Source organism: Adiantum capillus-veneris, chromosome 6 (genome assembly GCF_014529385.1).
Source record: "Adiantum capillus-veneris isolate H3 chromosome 6, ASM1452938v2, whole genome shotgun sequence".
Lineage (NCBI taxonomy): Eukaryota > Viridiplantae > Streptophyta > Polypodiopsida > Polypodiales > Pteridaceae > Adiantum > Adiantum capillus-veneris.
In genome coordinates, this window is record NC_140936.1 from 87,307,462 (window position 1) to 87,313,461 (window position 6,000).

Below are 6,000 nucleotides of genomic sequence, written 5' to 3' on the forward strand. Positions count from 1 at the left end.
TTGTAAACTCTCCTATTTTTTGGAGAAATATAGACAAAATTGTCACTGTCACATAACCCTTTACTCATATGATACGATTAGTGAACAAAGAAGCCTCTATTTTTGGACGGATGTATTGGTACATGCATGAAGCCTCTCGCAAGTTAAAAGACTATACATCTTATGCAGGAAAAGAGAAATCCATGATGATGTCGTTTGTCAAAAGACGATGGGAGCAACTGCATACTCCTTTACATGGAGCAGGGTTTGTCTTAAATCTTAAGTTCCAAATGCACGAGCAATCTTCAAACAATCAAGTGAACAATGATTTCAAGAAACTGTGTGTCGACCTATTAGGCAATGTGGATGGACATGTGGCATACACTGTTGGAATTAGGGTTGCAGAGAGACACACACAGCTTGGAGAAGACGAAGGAAGCTCAAGGCACACAATTGAGAGTGTATTACTTAGTGTGCAATGGAAAGATAGATAGCCCTAGAGTGATGGGCGTATCTACAATGCACGGGGGAAAAAACCTCCTAAAGAGGGAAAAAACGCCCCGGCGGTCCTAGTGTGTTCACACACATCACTGCCACATGTATATGGTAACAAATCCCCCCTGGAGTGATGCGGTGAACGAGAGCTGGCACATGAGTAAAGGGAAGTACCATGCCCTGAGGACATGATCAGTCCACAAAGGGGAGTAAGCCCAAAGCTTTGCGGAAAGCTTCAAGATTCTCACGAGACAATGGCTTTGTGAAAAGATCTGCAAGGTTGTCCTGTGTTGGCACATAAGCCAAGCTTATCTCTCCTGCTGAGAGCCTCTCCCTGACATAGTGGTAATGCACCTCAATGTGCTTTGTGCGATCATGAAAAACTAGGTTCCTCGAAACTGCCAATGCGCTTTGAATGTTAGTGTAGATAGTGTTGGCAGTGTCCTGTTGTCCAACACCCAAATCAGCCATAAGGCGTCTGAGCCATACACACTCAACCGTAGCTGTGAAGACTACCCTGTACTCAGCCTCACAACTCGAAGTGGCCACAGTAGGTTGCTTCTTGCTCAACCATGATATACATGAACTGCCAAGCATGAAACAAAAACCACTTGTGGACACTCGCGTGTCAAAACAACCAGCCCAATCTGAGTCCGAAAAAGCATGTAAGTCTGGCGGCAATGATCCCCCCTTGGGATAAAACAAGCCAAGATGTAAAGTGCCACTAAGGTAGCGGAAAATCCTCTTGACAGCCTGCCAATGCTTAGACCCTGGGCTATGCATAAATCTGCTGACCTGTGAGACTACAAACTGAATATCCGGCCTCGTGTTGCATACATAAATGAGGCAGCCAACAACAGTTTGGTAAAGAGTGACATCAGCAGGATCACCAGCATCATGTAGACTCAACTTCAAACCTATTTCCATGGGAGTGGCAATAGGTTTGCAATCCTCAAGTCCAAACTTACATAGCAATGTCTCTATGTAACTTTTCTGACACAAGGCAATACTACCATCACACTGCTTAAACTGTATACCCAAATAATGATGCAATAGCCCCAAATCTTTCATCTTGAAAGTAGCATTCAAATCAGCCTTAAATTCAGCAATATATCTCTCATTTGGTCCAGTAATCAGCAAATCATCAACATAAAGAACCACAATGAGAAGTACATCACCCTCACGCTTTACATACAATGTGCTTTCTGTTGGACTATTATGAAAGCCTTGTTTGACCAAATGAGTGTCAGCTTTCTGATACCAAGCACGAGGAGATTGCTTCAACCCATACAAAGCCTTGTTACATTTGCACACTTTGTCCTCTTGTCCTTTTATGACAAAACCGCGAGGCTGCGTTACATAAACTTCCTCAAATATGTCACCATTCAAGAAAGCATTAACAATGTCTGATTGATGTACATCCCAACCAAAATGAGCTGCCAATGCACATAGAAAACGCACAGTAGTCATACGACAAGTGGGAGCAAAAGTGTCTTCATAATCTATGCCTTTTTGCTGTGCATAACCCTTTGCAACAAGTCGAGCCTTATGGCGATCGATCTCACCATCCGGGTTGCGTTTCAATTTGTAAACCCACTTTGTACCAATGGCCTTTTTTCCAAGAGGCAAATCACATAAAGTCCATGTGTCATTTTCTATAAGTGCATCATATTCTGATTGCATGGCAGCCATCAATTTTCTGAATTCTGTGCTTCATCAAAAGAGAGAGGCTCCTCAACATCATGTAAGCTAGACACAGCCAAAGCATAACAATCTGATGCATAAGATGCATGGCGAGAGCCTGAACGAGTACGACTAGACAAAGGTGCATCCAATTTACTGTCACGCAAAGTGTGCACCAGCCATTTTGGCATACCTCTAGCCTGCTCATTTTCATCCCTTTCCTCATCAAGTACATCATGTATATCTGCATCAGTAATAGGCTGATCTAAAACATTTTCAGAAACCCCCATAGGTTGTACATTTGCCTCATTGGAACTTACATTCGTATTTCCACCACTGAAAAGAGGCAACAAAGTGTCATAAATGTCATGTGAGGTTACATTACTGTCTCTAGTACATGACAGCAAGGGCTGAACAGAATCTTCCACAAACACTACATCCCGTGAAACCAGAATACGTTTTGTTTGCGGATGATAGAACTTGTAACCTTTGCTTTCAGCACTATAACCAACAAAAATACATTTGACAGCCTTATCATCCAATTTTCTGCGCTGCACTTGTGGCACCAAAGCATATGCCAAACAGCCAAAAACACGTATGTGCTCAATAGAAGGTTTTCTATTATGCCATGCTTCATATGGAGTAATAGACTGCAAAGATTTCGTAGGACACCTGTTAAGTACATAAGTGGCACTCATAATGGCCTCAAGCCAAAAAGAATGCGGCAAAGCTTGACTTTTGACCATACATCGTGCCATTTCCGTCAGTGACCTGTTTTTCCTCTCAACAACACCATTTTTTTGAGTTGTATAAGGCACTGTACATTGGTGTTTTATCCCACGACTAGCCATAAATGCATTAAATTCATGAGACATATACTCCCCCCCTCGATGGGAACGGAGGGTGCCCATAGTACATTTCGAGACATTTTCAGCCATAGCCAGAAATTGTTTGAAGCACATAAAAACTTCGAACTTCGCTTTAAGCGGAAATACCCATGCATGCCTGGAGTAATCATCAATGAAAGTCACGAAATACAGGTAATTGCCCAAGGACGGAGTTTGCATGGGCCCACAAACATCACTATGCACAAGCTGCAACCTGCATGTGGCCCGAACTGAACCATCCTTTGGAAATTTAGAACGCTGCATCTTACCCAAAATACAGCCTTCACAAACATGTTTGACAGGTGCTTCAAGAGGCGAAAACAAAGCAACCATATCAGATTTCTGCAAACGCAACAAACTAGCAAAATTCAGATGACCAAAACGTGCATGCCAAAGTTTTGCATTTGAAATAGCCCTTGAATCTGCAACAGCATTTGCAGTATTTTGTCCACAGTTCTTATACAAAGTGAGCTTATACAGCCCATGGCACAAAAGGCCAGATGCAACAATTTCATCACCAAAATGGAGATCATGAACTGTACATCTGTCATCCACAAATTTGACTACAAGTCCAAGTCTAGCAAGTGCGGATACAGACAAGAGATTCTTCTTGATCCCAGGTACATAAAGTGCATCAACAAGTGTGAAGCAACTGCCATTAGCAGTAGTGAGCACAATCTTTCCAACTCCCTGAACCGGATAAGAGGCGTTGTTGGCACAAGTGACTGAATCCCCATGAGGGACAGACTCAAGAGAGGTAAACAATTCATGATGTGAGGTAATGTGCTTTGTAGCACCACTGTCAAAATACCACACACGTGAATCTGCAGCAACTGACAAGCATGCATCATGGACATCAGGATTGTAAGTGCACTCTGCGCTAAAAGCCCATTCTGCATCAACATCATCAACACAGTCTCCTTTCACAGAAGACTCAACAATGGCTGCATTTGTAGTGGAACCACCCTCTTTCTTCTTAGCCTCTTTTGCCTTCAACTTAGGACACGACTTGATCAAGTGATCATTGGATTTACAATAATGGCAACGCATCTTCTTTTTGCCCTTATCACCGAATTTCCAGACGAAGTACTGCTAGCAGAAGCATTAGGAACATAATTTTTGTCACTCGCAGCAGAACCATAAGAAGTGGCTGCATTATTGTTACCACCCTTTCTTTGAGAAGCAATAAAAGCCTGTTCAACTGCACGCTGCCTAGTCCTGTTTTTTCTAGAAAGTGACTCTTGCAACAGCAATGTGCATAATGCATCAAACTTGACAACTTCAAGATTTCCTTGGGTCATCAGTCTCCAAGTACTAGCAAAAGTCTAGTAGGAATCTGGTAAGGCATCAAGAACAGTCTGCACAAGGGAACTGTCTGAAATGACTTCACCTGCAGAAATAAGCTGCTCATTGATATCCTTGACACTAGCAAGGAAAGTGTCCATATCATCTTCCTCATGCATAATCTTCGACTCCAGCTGCTTATGCAGCAAAGCAATTTTAGCCTCATTGCGGCTTGCATAAAGAGCTGCTAGAATTCCCAAGCCTGTTTTGCAGATTTTGCTGAACAAATGTGAGGAACAATGGTGCGCTTCACAGACAACGCAATCAATGCAAGAACATGTTGCATCATATAAGCCCACATAGGGTAGTTGTCCCCATCCAACCTGTCCTCAGCAGAAAACATCTTGAACACATCTGTGTTGTTGTTGTCAGCCATGGTAAATGCTGCACCTGATGTGAAAACTACCCGAAAATAGGAGAAACGGAGCGGGAACAACCTGTGCTATATAGCACAAACCGTAGAAGACTTTAAGGCACCTGTTATGCAAAAAACGGCATTGACAGAAATTCTGCACAAAATGACGAAATAGCTTGTGCAGTACTGCCTGTAGTGGAAACGGAGGCCGAAATGAGCCCAAATCAAAATTCTAAGCAGACCAAGCTCTTTGAGTTCTCCCAAAATTTTGTCGACCTGCGAATGCTCGCCAAAGCTCACTGAAATCGGAGAAAGTGAGCAGGCTTGTGCTGGAGCAGCTAGCGACTAAGCCCGGGAGGACATGACCTGCTCTGATACCAATTGTTGGAATTAGGGTTGCAGAGAAACACACACAACTTGGAGAAGACGAAGGAATCTCAAGGCACACAATAGAGAGTGTGTTACTTAGTGTGCAATGGAAAGATAGATAGCCCTAGAGTGATGGGCGTATATACAATGCACGGGGGAAAAAACCTCCTAAAGAGGGAAAAATTGCCCCGGCGGTCCTAGTGTGTTCACACACATCACTACCACATGTATATGGTAACAATTGCCGCCGTTCATTTCACTCTCTATGTAAGCAATCAGTAAATCAATTGTGGCAATCGATGATAGCAAGTAAAAACCTCAAAAGATTATGTAAAAACACCTAATAATCACCTCTAAACAAGCTTTGATCTCCACATAATCATGTCCGTGAGTGCTCAATAGAAAAGTCTCTCTTCCTAATAACGAAAGTGTAGTGGCACTTGCAATGCATAGCCCGCCACTTAGAGACTCAAAAGAGAGAGATCAAGGAGGTGGTCAATGCAGCAATGACTAGTTATGCAATTGAAAAGGAATATTGAATTAGCAATTGTAATGGCTAAGCGAAGTTGCCAATACGATCTAGTATAGGGAGATACATACTTAGGATCTAAGAAGCTAGGAGATGCTGGCCTGATTAAGGCTCTGATACTAGTTGATGGTGCAATTGGATATGGTGGATAAGCCATTGTATAGTTAATGATAGAGACATAATTAAAGTAATTAGAGAAACTAATTACACACTAATTAGTCAATGCAATGGAAGTACAAAATTGACACAAACACTTGATTATTAGAATTATTGATTGTATACAAGACCTCAATTTATAGCCTTGAGCTACACATCTTTGCACACACAATGGGTGACATCATAGGTAATCCAACTAGGAT